General features: G+C 31.1%; 1 protein-coding gene across 2 annotated transcripts in view; it reads left to right on the top strand.

The window, feature by feature from the left end:
- LOC128994399 (transcription factor AP-2-epsilon-like) overlaps positions 1–16774 on the top strand; it is a 201186-nt gene that overhangs the window by 83631 nt on the left and 100781 nt on the right. Inside the window, exon 1 of one of the 2 annotated variants that reach the window (XM_054418948.1) lies at positions 10155–10241. The exons of the other annotated variant lie outside the window; for it this stretch is intronic. The gene's annotated coding sequence lies outside the window, so the exon portion shown is untranslated. Of the gene's footprint in view, positions 1–10154; positions 10242–16774 lie in introns of those variants that run through there. 2 annotated transcript variants of the gene reach the window in all.

Genomic DNA, 16774 nt, shown 5'->3' with positions numbered 1-16774 from the left:
TAAAAATATATCTATTAGCAATAGAAGAGCAGTGGTCTATATATTCTTTTGTTTTTATTAAAATTTGTACTGCCACATCAACATTTCACGATAAGCCACTGTGAATAACCAAACTTGGTGAGAACTTTCAATTTTGTGATTATCAGACCTAGACATCAGAAGAAATTTATCAAAGAGACATTCTTAATTTCAATCTATCGAACTAAACATCAAATATCCAAAAGTACAATGTTTGAAAAACTGTCTACAAAGCATCAAGAATAATAAAATACACCCGCCGCAGCAAACCTGCAGACGAAGCTAATTTCAACTCGTCTGGTTACATTTTTTCTATAAATAAGACATAATAACATTAGATTTAACGAGTACTTAGGTTTGCTACTACGGGGAAGGTAAAACATGTTGTGCCCCACTAACAGACAGGTAAACGAAAGAAAAGGTGCGTTTCATAAATCAACAAATTGAACTACTAATCAATCGTGATATTGACAGCAGTGTATCTCGTACAGAGTATCTCGTTAACATCTGTGTTCATCGGATCTAAGCATTGTAGATTTTGTAAAACCTATCTTTTTGATATTCGATATAAAACCTGCACATAGGAGAAATGCATTTATTTATTTTATTAGTCTTACGTTCATTAGTTACGTCTTTAGTTCACTGCCTACGTGAGTTATTCCTGGAACCGAGGGGGGCAGACCCTCCCTGCCCAAGATAAAGGATGTGCCCAGCCAAGGTGTTTCAGTTGCCGCATGTGCCCAGTAAAGGCAAGCCCGTATGAAGTGCTGGAATCAGGGGTTTTCCACAAATTGATCCTCATCATTCGGGAACTGCAGTAGTTGTAAGACTTGAAATGGGAATAGACTATTGAGATGGATTGCTTTTTATTAGGAATGATTGCAACATATAAATAGTGAATTATTTAATACATTTTCCATGTCTGATTAGTGATTAAGGAGTTCCACGACGTTTTAAGATTTGGAATCTGACCCCGTCATGTGGGAGAGAGGAACTTAGCTTTTGTGCAGTTGCGATCACTTTGAGACAGTGTTATTGAAATTATTTTACCTTTTAATTTTTATTTATTGTTTCATATTTTATTTGGCAATTTTAAGCAATTGCATTTTATAACTCTTGAGTTTCTCAGCACTGTCTGTTCCTTGTACTAGAAGCTTATCATGTTCTAGGTTTCTCCTCACCTGATGGAGTCAGATCCAACTCCTCCATATTTATAGTGATAAATAATAGTTTTACAAAAAAAGTAGATCATACTATTTTATCACCACTCCTTAATAAATGGTACAACTATTTATTAAGTAGTATCAACTGTTGTTTCTATCACACCCCGTTGTGGACCTACGAGGTTTCAATGACGTAACAATACTAGTTTTAAATAAAGTTACACAGGATTAATCTGCTTAATATCTAGTGTCAATATAGTCTCCAGTACATCAATGTGATCCTGCTAGTCTTTGGCTACACGAGGATCGTCCTGAAGGTCCTTGGCCCTGGGTCCAGGATCTGCTCAAGGTCACAGGTCCTGGTCAAGATTTATGAGGACAGCCATCTCGTTATTGACATTGCAGACTTCATTCACTTCGTTTAACACTCTTCGAACTTGTAATACACAGGAATACGAAGGATCAATTTAATTGAACAACAAAAGTGATAGGTTTAATTAACTTTGAATTGTAGTAGACTCGTCAACCTGCTATAAAATCAGAGGTCTCTTATCATGATATTGTATGTTTTTGGAAAGAAGTAATTACAATATTTATAAATCTACTAACGCACAGAAATGTCGACTCAAATACATTCTACGGATTGTGTTAAATCCATCTCAAATAAGATTGTATAGTATATAATTACAAATATTGATGTAGATTTTTGTATCATGTATAATGTTGATTTAGCTTCACACCAGGTCAAACTAACTACTGGCGACTGTCACGACTTTAACTTATATCAATGGATTTTTTTACAATACCAAAATTGTAATATCAGAAACTGGTTTTAAATGTGTTTTCATGTTGGCAAAATTTAAGTGATTTTATAAGAAGTTCAAAAGAATTTATTTGCCTTTCAGTACAAAAAATACAATAGGCTTTGTCACATACATTTATGTAAAATAAATACTTCTCTCTTATTTTGAGGTTTTTTAGGTGGAAACATATACAAATGACGTTTTTGGCCCGAAAGTAAACAAACCCCCTATACTAAAAGCATTAATTAACATATGATTTTGTTTACTTTCGGGCCAAAAACATCATTTGTTTATGTTTATTATCCATACCGGGCCTGTTCTAGTATTCGTGGGTGGATGTTACAGCAGTTGTTTTAAATTTTATTTTTTGCTTTTTATTTTTTTTTTTTGTTATTATAATAATAATAAAAGAGAATAATCAATAGTGTAGAACTAAAACGTTGTGTTTAGTTTAAATGACTTAGAAATTGAGCACATAAAAACAAATGGATAGTAAACAACAACAAAGGCCTCTCTTCATAAACCAGACAAAATATATCTTCAGCTGATCCATAAGAGTGATAAATACACAATACAAGGGAGTATGTATTTGATTGCTGATAGAACCAGCCATCCAACCCCATGTCAAAGTTGTTGCTAGAGTTATTTTTTAGACGTGAGTATATTTTGATTTAGCCACCAATAGACTTCGATGATGTTAATTGCTGATATCTGTAAAAACGCCAACTTTTTACCGGAGTAAAATCTATATTACGTTACGACTTATTGTAAGCTATTGCAACTGATAGGTCGCATTAAAATTCTCAGTTACAAAAACTAAAGCAGAAAATATAAATTTGTAATCTAGTGCACTATGCCTACTGTTTAACTGCTTTTTCTTATGATTCATTTTATCAGAAATCGGCTTTAGTTGGTCCACATTGATAGGATGTCTACTTCAGGATCCAAAAGTAAAGGGCTTCACGTATGATAACATACACTATACGTTATACACTATTATTATGAACCGTCCCTTAATTACTTACTATGAGAGTGTATAATGGAGTGATAACCTGTGTAGCTTTGTTGGCCACTAAGATCAGCTGATTCTTCAGCCAGAACCAAAACCAGCTGTTTTCAGGCTTCAGTTCCAACTCATCAAAAAACTTCTGGCATCTGTCAGAATTGAGCCGATGACCTTCTGTTTACTTACTACCCAACCACCTTTGTTATGAATAAGGTAAAAAATGTTCTCCTAAAGTCAATATATGAGCAATACTATTAAAAATGCATATACCTACTATAGTAGACATTCCACCTATTTTCTTAATAGGCAAGCTGTAGCCCATTAATTGTTTATTCAAAAATAAAATAGTCAAATATGTTTTCTTCTTAGTTTTTGTTACTTTGATATTTGACGGGCATAACATAATTATGCTATAGTCACAATAGGTTATATTAGGTAAGGTCAAAAAACGCAAGGAATATTCAACAGAAATTATCAATTTACTCCAGCAAACTATCGATGGATTGATTCAATTACGTCTAATTTAATTCTAAGCCTGGTTACAACTTAACAATTGGAAATGCAGTGTCTAGGTCTATCCATAGTCAAAGGTACTAACCATATGGCATACTTTATACCTTTGTTGCATGGAGATGGGCCCAGAGAGCTGAGCTAGCTATAGCACAAGATTTCCTCCCCCATCCTCCCATCTTCTCTCTTTCTCTCTCTGCGCGTAGATCGTACCTCGTGAAGTTACGGGCGATCCTATCTCGTGCTTTACGAGCTCAAGTATTTACTGCCCAAATTGTGCCCCCTCCCCCCCCCCCCAAAACAGGCTCCGAACATCCCGATATTGCTTTCTATTTGTTCGCGTAAGCACATAATGCCAAACCGTAAGAGGCTATTGTGGTTAGTTAATGTTTATAAGTTAAGCAACAAGTTTGTTGGAAAGGCATCTCTTTTGCGGTTTGACTATGGTTGGTTTTGAAAGTTTGTGCACCCATTGACCTTAAAGGCAATACAAGAATTGTTTTGCTATAATAAAAGTTCCAATGTAACATAGTTCTTAAGTACGTTTTCTTTTTATAGTAGAATTGTATAGATGTTTCATCACTAGTCTCTGCGGCTTTTGTCCTTTGTTTATATGCAGTTTAAGAGTAGCAAATGAAAAGAAAATTAAGGTTCAAACTTATTTTATGGACTTCTTGTGGGCATTTTTCATCACTATTAGTAGAATCCAATTTTCACCGCACAATGTATTGACTTATTATTACATTTTATATTTCTTTAACAAATCTTCGCCATACTATAGATCTATGTTCTGGACCTACAAAACATAGATCGCCAAAACAGTTCAAAACAAGTGTCAAGTAGTATTAGTTCGTATAATAGTTCTTCATCTAAGTGAGTCGATTGAAATAATTTGACTCCTGCAGAGGAGTAGCTCAAAGATCCTGATAGCTTGAGCCAAATGGTAAGATATTAAACTATGCACCCCCATTATCTTGCTTATTAAATCAATTATATTACTTTGACGATTTGGAATTCAATCACAACAACATGATAATTTATTCATTTAGGATTCATATATAGAGCCACTTCTAACCCTTCTTACATGCTACTCATTGTGTTTTCTAAAGTGTTTCTTTGTTTTATTCCAAATACTGTATAGGGCTTACATTTTTAGCCTAAGTAACCTATCCAATGCATTTTATTCAACATACATTTTAATGTCTCACATTTGTGTTGTATCGTTATATCGAACATTGTGAAACACCATTTACTAATACAGAACTTATTTTAAACTATCTAAATCTTACTTCCAACCACATGCCATTGCCACAGCTCATGTAATACTTCAGCCATGATTATAAACCACTCATTGCTCGAGATAGCCAAAGACCAAGCCAAGTCTAGCACCTGACAACAATCTTGCTCTATGTCAGCATATGACAGTGCACCTAGATTACTCTGTGATAAGTACTATCAGTTTCCCGCCATTACTCGGTCTCAGCTCGTATAAAACTATTATCTCGTCTATTAGCCATTAGCCGACATATCTCGTGTATTATGGTAATATGACGGCGTTATGTTGGCATTATGAGGTGGTGTTAGTGTGGTAACTGTAGTAACCTTCGCATGGTGGGAAATGCACCGTGGAAAGTGGAAATTTGCGGTAAGACGTTTAATACGAAATAAGGGTTTTGGGAGTACTTTTATTTGTAGATGGAGTTGTGATAGCATTGGTAACCTTCACATGGAGGGAAACAGGAGTGAGGGAAGCGGGAAAAGTGGAACCATTGACTTTAGTGGAACTATTATTAAGTCTATAAGGACGTCATAGAGATAATACTTTTTTGTTTGACTTATTGGAATAAATGCAGTTTTATTATACACTAAAAACTCATTGATGACTTGTAAGTGCAGCATGTGAGAAGATGTTTCTATGTTGTTGAAGAAGGCTTAAAAAATGCAGTATTGTTTTCAGAAATTCATACGCTCATGATTAACTACAGGAGCTATACGTTTTTTCATAGTCAGCGATAGGATGTTACAATACAGTATACATGTGATTTAAAAATATGAGTCTAAGTCGGTACGCCATTGTAGTCATGTTTTTAAACCACTGACCTTAAGATGAAATAAAATTACGATTATTCATGTACTAGTATTATTTTTGTATAAATGACAATATGGGAATATTTGAATTTCGTGGTGGTTTTTATGTAATAGCCTTAACTAATCCTTTGAGTCTGAATCTCGAAGCGTTGTCCTTGTTAAAATTATGCTCATAAATAACTTAAAAATGAAAAGGAAACCCGTGTTGTTAGAAGTAAATCAGACTAATTAATTTGTCTTTTGAATAGTTACCTAATTTTAAAGAGTTTTTTTTTCAATTCAGGTGTAAAATTAATTCTCCTGAAGCAAGACAATGTAAACTGTTTATAAAATGAACTAAATTGGTCCAACTAAATTTTACTAGAAAGTATAATATGTAATATTACCAAAAAGCTGTAAGAAACAACAGACAACACTCTTTAATGATGATTTCGTCAACTAATGATTTTTCAGTTTTTGAAAAACATTACACTTTTTATCTTATACCAACTACCAGGGAACCGATCCTTGCTTGGTTGTGGTTAATTGGGTTTAGTTATAGCAGCATCATAAACAGACAAACTTTATACACGAAAATCTACCCATGAATAAGAGAGAAATTAGTCTGTGCCATTGCCCTCAAACGTCACCAACACGAAACACGAAACACGCCTCAACTCCATATTTTATAACAATATAATATGTATATTTACACTACTTAAAGTCAATGGTTGAGTAAAATCACACGTTTATGTACCTATCTTCGCGCAAACACTGATTTGACAGTTGGCTCATTAAAACAACTAATTGAAAATGTTTTAAGATTCTAATTTACAGTACATGAAATAAATATTAAATTTTAAAATATTTATTTAACTGTTAAATCAAAGTTTTCTAACACATGCCTCAGTATTTCGGGGAGAGCGTTTTGAAGGGAGAGAGACAACGGAACTATTTCCCCCAATATCTAGTAATCTTCAATTTAATCTTTGCTCAATAGCTACAACTGTTTTTTACCCTTTGTACTGTACTCTGTAATTTGGTAGTATTCTGAGGATGGCTTCTTATAAGTCTTTTGTTTATTTTTACCTTGTTATTTTGTAAAAGCAACTTTGCTACTTAGCTACCTATAAGGCTGTTAGTTTTTCAAATTCGATTTTCATATGAGTTTTGTAGCGAAATAAGAGTTTTCCTGACGTACTGGCTTTCACAAATCAAGTGTTTAGACATAAAAGTCATTCATTCTATAATTTAGTAAAAATCATCTGCTGGATTTCGAGATAACTTTTAACAAATAACATAGCTCATATTAGAGTTAGGATTAATCTACTTTTAACATTTTTCTTAGGAAATATTTCAATATTTCTATTAATGGTGTATGTTAATACATATGTATATTTTATCTATATATATGTATGTTAATACATATTAATATGTTGTATTAATGGTGTTCTGTAATAATTTTGTTTGTAGTTTTTCATTTGCCCACCATTTATTCTTGTAGTTCCATTTTACTTATATTAAACTATTTACTTTTCTCCTTAATGAATATATATATTTTAATTTACTAAACATTAAACTTTTGGGCACAACCTCAGTCGACGCACAGGCTTATTTCCCAAGTCGGCTTATTACATAAGCCTTTGTATAATTCTGATAAAACATAGAAATTGTGTTCAAGATTAATTCAATTTATTTTACTATTAATGCCACATTTATGTATGTATTTTTAATTTAATAGTTTTGTACAGGGTTGTCATTTATACTACTGAAATAAATATATATTGTAATATAATATGGGTATTGTTAAAATGCGTTTCAAAAGAATATAATAACATTTATTAGCTAGACAACTGTAATCAATGGTTCTATAAACACGACATAATTTATAAAATATAAAATTATATGTTTTAAAATATATTATATAACGTGATTAAAGGTTTTAAATATTAAATTTTGATATAAAAATAAAGTTATAATGTTTAAACTTAAACTGAAAGACTGCGTAGCACTGTGAATGTATTATTTTTCAGTATTTTTATTTGTTTATTACAAACCTATTTTGAATTTATTTTACCTTGTATTATAGAGTTTCTTCCAGCCACAAACCATTTCTGAGTTTGATATTTGTTAACATAACTAGCTTTTAGGTATATTCGTAATAAGTGCAGGTGGTAAGTTTATAGTTAAAATATTATTATTTGAGTTTTTCTCATTATAGGCTGAGCTTTTAAGGACTCTTTGAAATACACGATACTCAGTCAATAGTATATCTTTGTTATTTCATTTTAATATTCTTAGTTTAGGTCATCTAAAAGTAACTATTGATTGGGATAACAATTACCTTAAGCTATTCAAAAGCTCAATTATTGCAACTACCTATAACTTTATTTGAATATTTTGTAATGAATGATTGTATTATTTTTAGATCAAATTACACTAAAATACTTACTCTAACTACAGTTTAGCCCTAAACCCAAACAAAAAACTAGTAAAAGCATTTAAACCGGGTTTTTGCTAAAAGTTTTAAGTTTAAGTGCTATTTTAAGGTTGTAAGACCAAAATAACTCAAGTTAATTGATTGTATGTAGCTTTGTTAGTCATTGTTTCAAAATCAAAACGGCTTATAGTTACGCCTACTCGTTAAAGGTTCCGTCATTAAACATTTTGCAAACATTTTTGGTGTAAATGGCGGGGTCTATTAAGATAAGCGTTATCTATTTGTATTAATTGAATTTTAAAACAGGGGAATCCCATCTTATAGAAAATAAAATGAAACTAGAATATTTGTAAGATTTTAAACAATAGGATATGCTGTGTATTTAGATCTTAATTATATTTTCCTGTTATAAGATTTGAGGTTTCTAACTACAACTTACTTTATATACTTTTTAGCTAGTGAAATTCATTTATTATTAAGTTAAATAAATTATCAATAATTACAATCTTCTCAAGTAAATCTTCATTATAGCAGTTAAAAAAGGATAAACTATATGAAAGAGTTAAAATTACAAAGACTTTAACGGTTGAGTAGGCTAAAGTCGTAAAAATGTGTTCCTTATTCATCATTGTTTAGCTTAACCTAAAATATAATAATTAATCCAATTTTCAGTTTGAATTTTAAAGTTTTAGTTTTTCTTCTTTTGTTATTATCATTAAACTTTATTGCTTTATCCGGTCAGTTGTGTAACGCTTTAAACAGTCATGAATCGTAAAAGTTGTATTGTTATGAAAAACATGTAACAAGGAATGTTATTTCTAAATATACACTATTGTATATGTTCACTAAAGTTTAAATTTGATTGAAACGAACTTAAAATAATTCAGCATAAGTATAAGTCAATAAGCTTCCAAATTTCAAATAGATATACTTATACTTATTGACTTATATTGTATGTTCACTAAAGTTTAAATTTGATTGATACGAACTTAAAATAATTCAGCATATATTGATTTAATGTTTGTTTTAATTTATATATTATCTTTTTTGACTACTATTTGAACTACTGTAATTGTAAACTATCCATTACAGAAGACCAACAACCACTGCATAACAAAGTTTTAAAACCAAAATAAATAAAAAAAACATTATACTAATAATTCTTAATCCGAATTTATTTTATCAACATTTTTTTATTTGGGAGTAATTCTGACTTTCAAACAAGGCAATGTTTAGGGGGGCTACTCAAATTTTATAAATTTATCGAATTAATGGCTGAGAACTTACGAAGTTACATGACATTTTTTCAATCAATGTTTGTTTTCTATTTGAAATTTTATTTTTATTATTTGTACTAATAACTATTTATCCGGCCCGAAGGACCAATTAGTTATTATTTAATAATACATGTATCACGACCGTAAAAAAATTATTTAAAATAACGTAATACACATTATTGGTGTTAGATAATTAAACATATCTTGATCTTTTTATTTATAATACTACTTGGATAGACCATTAAAGATTGCACTACATAAATAAATTATTCTCCAGTTAAACATCTGTATAACAAAGTAATTAGGAAGTTACAATTTAATCTGCAGATCTTTTAAATTATTCTAGATATTCAAATACCAAATTAAGTGAATTGTTGTATTGTAAAATTTAAAATTTTTGGTATTGTCCTATTTAATTAACCATTGGAACCCCGGACATAACTATTACCAAATATCAAGTTGACTAATCAAAACCATTACTCCCACCATACTATTTACACAACTAACACAAACACTTAACACATGTAAACACAACACACACTAAATCACATCAATTAGCAGAGCCGGTGTCGTGGAGACGTTGATCCAATTTGGAAAGTATTCAAGTGCTATGAAACAATTGGCATTTAAGGAATGCCAGAGTATTTTTATTTTGAGTCCACCTGCCGTCTGGACCAATGGCGTCGCGGCTGGCTGGACCAATGAGAGAGCAGCAATTATGCTTCGCTCGCCCGCCGGTGCCGCCGTCCGCTCATATCGCTACAGGCCTTGTTGCAAGGCATTCTCCAACAAGTCGCTATAGACTTATGTCCTTTGGGAATATGGAACGAGTTGGACCTTATTTATTACTTACCGTTTTTGTCTTTGTCGCCGCGTAAGCCCTTATCTGTGTCATCTCAAGTGTTTTTTTCTGCCGGTTTTTGTGTGTGTTGGACTTTCCTGTATGGCCTGTTTGTGGTATGTAGAGTGTTTTTGTGTATACGTTAGTAAGTGTTAGATTTAGAATTATTGTTTATTTGTGCAGTTTTAATGTGTGTTAGATAGGTATTTCTGTTGGTTTACGTCAATGAACGTAGTATTCTTTCGTGTTACTTTCACCCCCAGCTACAGTAACAATATAAACTTATCTAAGTTACCACTTTTGTTTGACAAAATATCTGATACAAACAATTAAAGTAATGGGAAATTAATGAGAAAGAACATAAGAAAAGTATTAAATTATTTTTGTAATTTTAGGTGGAAAGATTTATGATCAAAGGTGGTTTTGCAAAAATTCAAACTAGGCTATTTATTTATAAAAGGCTATCAAGCAACTTTAATCAGGCCTACTATAAGAAAAGAAATCAACAACATGGCTGTCCGATGTTTACTGTAATTACATAAAACAATTTTCATAAAATTCCCTAAAACGTATTTATATTATAAAGCTTAAGTCAAGGAATTAAAAAAAGCTAAATGTAAAAATGTACAATATAATCTATTTCAATTGAATACCATATTTTTAAATACCTGATAGAAAATCTTCTTCTATAACAAAACAAATATATGAACGATACCAGTTACACAACCATAAAATTGGTAAACAAATCAAATCACTGCAAATAAAACAAATTATAAATACCATTTTACCAACATATCAATTGACTGGCAAATAAAATAATTATAAATATACAAAACAAAAAAACTCAAGTCCCATCACAGCAAATAAAAAAACGAACATACTCATAATTGTTTTAACTATAATTGAGCTTCAATGAACATTTGCTAAGTTTCGTGTTTGTAAACAAACAAACAATACGACAAATCAAGTGTATAGCAGCTAGCCGGTCGCGTGCACACAGAGCATGCGCGGTGAAATATGCATGAAGTGACGTATAGCCATGCACATGCATGAGGGAACTCGACTTGTGTGCGAGAACCAAACAATCTTGTGTACATTAATCTGGGAATCTATATTGTATATTAATAGGCAAGCATGTTTCTTTAAAACCTTTTTTCTCAGCTCGTGTATATCACAGGGAAAATCTACGCATACTGTTAGAAAGATATTTTCCTGTATATGTGCAGAATCCTTCCATAAATTAAAATAGGCTAAAAAATAAGCACAAAAATCATTTAACATTAAACAAATTAAATGGACCTTATGGTGGCTGGTGACTAAATAATAACGATAAATAAACAGTAAATCAAAAGAAATGGAAGACTGCTACACAATCATCACATGTTTAATTTACAGTGTGGGGAAGTCGGTACATTATTTTTGGTCGAGTTTTCTACTACAGGACGACCTCTAGTACGTTATCATTTTATACAATATTTTTTTAACACAAATTTGACAATAGCATTCAATAGTTTACAGTCAGTATAGGTTGAACTTCTGAATCCATATAATTCATTATTTTTTCGTACTTTAAATAATTTATTGTAATTGATTCCGTTGTTTGAAAAATTAGGTGTGTAAATTTTAAGATGATTTAATTCTCGGTGGATTTGTAATATTTAAACTACTGTACATTTATTTGTTATCTAAATTATTACAACGGAAAATATATTTATAATTTTTATTTTGACAATTAATATGCATAGAAGAATTTTAGGTAAGGGATGTATTTGATTATAGAGGACAACCCGAACAACATAATTTATTTATTTTACTTAATATACTGTGTTTATTAGTTATGGTTTAGGCGACGGTGTAAAAGTATTGTGAATTAGCAAAGCAAGTATTCTGTAATCCTAAATATTGTTGTCAGAATGTTAAAAGAATAATTGAAACTTCACTATATAAAAACCTGGCTGCATTAACAGTACTTGCATTGAGTTTTATATACTGAAGTTACTAGTCATTTTATCACATTCAACCCACTTAAGTTAACATGTAAAATGAAATATCTATCTCTAACTATTTAATTTCTAACTTAAACATTAACCATAACAGAGTTAATTTATTCTTAACAATTTTTAATTCAACAAAAATGTGTAAAAAATAACAGTTTTACCATTTATATGGATTCATCAAGGAATAAATAAATATCATTATATAATTTACTTATATATTCTAGGATAAACCAAAACAATATAATTTTCTGTTATATATCATTTAAAATAATGTAAAATTCTTATCAATAAGCAGTCTATAAAACTAATAATCCATAATTCTTAAACTAACAGCAAAAATATATCATCTTCCAAAGAATTTTAACAGTGAAATGCAGTATTGAGGAATTTATATTTATTTGTTAATCATTTAAACCTTAAAAGTATAAATATGTAAGACTAGTTCGTGAAATATTCGTAAATGTTTAAAGCATAAACGAGCTATTATTGAAATGAGAATAATAGATTAATTATTATGAGAATGTTAGGCCACTAAACATATTTTACAAAAAAACTGTAACAACTTTATAGGCTATTTATAAATATTTTTATGACTAAACCATTTTAAACCGCATTAATGTTTAATGTTTTATATCTTTTATGGATAGTTGGTAAATGTAAATAACAACTGGTTACTAAAATCAAAAGTAAAGATTTCCGTGTGATATTCTGGTGTTTAGTAAGACATGTCGAAGATAATCTATAACATCATAATACTAAATATTTCTAATTAAACTTTATTAAAGGGAACAAAGAATTTTAACTACTACTGTTTTATTTTTTTCCAGTACTTGAAACAATATTCGAAAATTAAATACTTATTGCAAAGAGGTCGACAATTTTAAGTCAGTAAGAATGTGTTACAATGGTTTTCTTATAAGTCTACTTAGATTTTTTATTGGTCGGTGTTATTCGTTATTAATGGGAACATGAACTTAAAATTTAATTTATGATTTGAAACTAAGTGAATTCTTACCTAGTTTTTCTTTCTTTCATAGGTAATAAGTTTGAACTAATAAATAAATTTCGCTAATTATATCCAAACGTGAAAAAATCTTTTAAGATAATGTGAGGATAAACGCTTGTTAAGACGCTCAAGAATCATAGTGTAAGAGTTGGCGTACTTATTGATCAAAGATTGAAATTTACTTTTAAAATATTAAGTTTGAGCAACAACACTAAATAGTAGGCCCTAACGTACATGTGTTTCAATCTTTGGTAAGCCATACTGCATTTAATGAAGTCGAAGCCTATTTAATGAGTTCTGTAGTGACGATTTATTTTTGAACCCATTGTGTTTATTTTCCAGTGTATATATATAAGATACGTATTCTACGAGGTTAGTTAATCAATGTGTAATACAATTCAGTACAAAACTGAACCTCGCGAATAGAGGAATTTTGTATTTTATTCGCACACTTATAAATACTCTAATAGGCATACACTTATTTAATTTTTGAAATCCACTGAAATCCATCGGATATTTTGTTGCATGTATACCGAATTTGGATACACATTTCAAGAGTCATAAACATAAATAAAACATTAATAACAAATAAAAAAACAAACACATTTTGTTGACTTTGACAAACTTAAAACTAGAATACCCTAGATCTGTATATAACATGAACTTCCTAGCTCACTTATAAATTTTTTTTGTCAATTGTCGATGCTTATCAAATATTTGTCAAAACTTCCTGTGTGCTTGAACAATTAATTGATTCACATTTCGCAATTTCAAACAAGATTATTTTCCTTGAGATGTCATATTTTCAAATACCACACTTTGATAAAAAAAAAGACCAATATGTGTTAGAAATTATCATCCGAACAGCTGAAACGGCAATCAATCTTCATCCCTAGTTCCATCAAATGACATATAAATCTTAATATTGTGTTTTAAGTAATAAACATACACATATCTGCATATAATATACACAAACAATATACATAAACATATCCGTTCTTTCATTTTGAAACAACCACTCACGTTTATATCTAAACTAATAAAATTGCTCCTTAAACTTGTACTCCAATAATCAAACAGTCCCAGCGGTCTTCAACGCTAATAGCTCACGTTGTAAAAACATAGCGAACCCCAAATTTTGAAACCACGTAAACTCCCACGCCGAAAAATACTTAGGGGCTATTACCCCGGTGAGGGACTCGAAACTTGGGCATGTCGGGCAAAAAACTTCGGCGTTGACTGCAGTCTACAATCTTGGTAATGAGTGAGGTTGGTGATTTATACCTAGCAGACGTGCGATAAACCGGCAAACTCGGGCCTTGGAGAGTCGAGACCGCACAAAACAGTGTGAAACATTTGTTGTTATATGTTGTATATCGTGAATGCACATATTTATAACGAATTCTAACAATTTCGTAACTTTGAAGTTCATACAAGTGTAAAGGTGTTATATAGTGTAATTTAGTTAGTTGATAAAGTGAAAAACTGTTTCCTATGAAGGTACAGATTTTCTTGGTTTCAAATTAGGGCTTTATTAAACATATAAAGTTGTATTTTTTGTAGTTGTTGTTTATAGTTCATGTATGACTTCATATAAGATATTCGTAACAAAACTATTTTGCAGTGTTCATCGTATGGAAATACCTTTTAAATAGATATGGTTAAATTTATTGTATTTTTTTAATCTCTTTTGACAATATAACATTCAGTTATAAACGTCGTTGCAATGTTGAACTAGAAATATTTTGATCAAATTTAAAATAAAAACATCACCAATATTTTTTAATTTTTATTTTCATGAGGCCTTTCGCCAGCTATGCCTGACATCATCAGACACATAACAAAAACTGAAGATGAGTTTGATGATTTTGCTTTTACCATCAATCTATTTCGTAAACCCATTTTTTATGCACATCAATAATGTACTGCTTCAATGATTGATTTTGATACTTTCACACTTGTTTCGTGTATCAAAAACGTGTATATTTAACAGATGTATCACAACTCGCAAGATTTTTCATTATCAAAAGCTGTCTCAATTTATGACAATAATCATATCTTATACTCAAACACTAGCAATATTTTCTGATCGGTGTGCCAAACTTACTTTGAAATCCAGCGAAACTATTTTTGTTAATAATTGGGTTTAGAGGCGTTTGGGACTGAAGACTCGATTAACAGAAGCCACTACCTCAGGAAAACTCTCATTGTTCCGTTTAGGCACTCGCTTGAACATTTCAACATTGGACTTATAGGTTGCAATTTGGTTACGGAATTTCAACAAAAATGTCAAATAACAATACTGTAGCATATGCATGCTTATAAAGAAACAGACAGTACAAAAGAAAAGACAATTCTGATGAATACCATTGATCACAGACTACTCAAAGGATATTATTGAGCCTTAGGGAAAATAACACTGATCAAATACGTAGATTATTTTAATTTGCTGTAAATTATACATAAGTCTGTTCTATATTGCCTTGACCACTCCAAAAAATTAAACAAAACTAAACATATTCCCCGGTGCTATTTTAATTAAGTACAGTACCATTAACTGTTGAAGTTTCCGTGGTTTCTTTTCGTTTCCAGATAAGGGTGCACCTGATCTGACTGTCATTACAAATGAAGTGTTATTAAACATGGCTCTCTACAAATAATAAAATAAAAAACTTTTTATTACAGTGTATGGTGGAATTTTTATGGTTTGAAACTTGGCTTTAGCTGTCCTTAAACATTGGGCGTCAAAGTGTAATTAAGTAATTCATTTTGGTGACTCGTCTGTAAAGTTGACCTATTTTATTCGTTGAAAGAATCTGTAGCTCAGCCTGAACTTTGGGGGGTTCTTGCATCCAGAGTGTGTGATCATACGAATGAATTCAATCGCACTTATATTTTACCCAACTTAGTATTATCAGCAAGATTTATTTTTCAGAAAACTCATTGCCATTTCAAGTCTAACAATCTTCGTACGACACCGAAAATTGCCCCTACTATTTTTTATCAATAAATTATCAATTATTTAAGATGGGGACGCCACTATGTGCGTATTGGTGCGATCTTGTAGTCTTGTTAGCTGTTAATTAATAGCCCAAACAGCTAATAGCAACTAAGGGACTTACAGTTTATTGTGGAATCCGAACAACATTCTTACCTTGGTATTAACGAATTGGTCTAATTATCAGGATAGTACTCCGGATAGTCGTAGTACTCACTAGTTCGGACGTCAATCCACACCAAGGAGTATCGCACTGTGTATCCTCTATAAATATCCACAATTCGTGACCTCCTAGTAGCTGGATTGGATTAGCAGGATAAACCAGTAGTTCGACTGTTCAATAACTCCATTGAAAATCAACCCCTCATAATGATAGATTGTGTAAAATAATAGTGGCACTGCGTATAAACAGTAACCGAGATAAAATCACGGGTAAGTTTTAGATAGGCGATTTTATAAATCAAGACACACGTGTAATTACGTGACCTTTCGGTCCAGACATACCTGCGTCTGCGTAGTAACGGTGTCATTGTAAAATTACATAGGAGTTAGGCCCTACCTGGTTATTTACGTTTAGACGATCCACCCTACAGGCCGGGTTAGGATTCCAAAGTTTTTTTACGACACAACCCTATAATATCATTACCA

Source organism: Macrosteles quadrilineatus, unplaced genomic scaffold, assembly GCF_028750875.1.
Source record: "Macrosteles quadrilineatus isolate MER2022 unplaced genomic scaffold, UCM_ALF_1.0 Scaffold_5__1_contigs__length_97177068, whole genome shotgun sequence".
Lineage (NCBI taxonomy): Eukaryota > Metazoa > Arthropoda > Insecta > Hemiptera > Cicadellidae > Macrosteles > Macrosteles quadrilineatus.
This window is presented reverse-complemented; position numbering and strand designations above follow the sequence as displayed.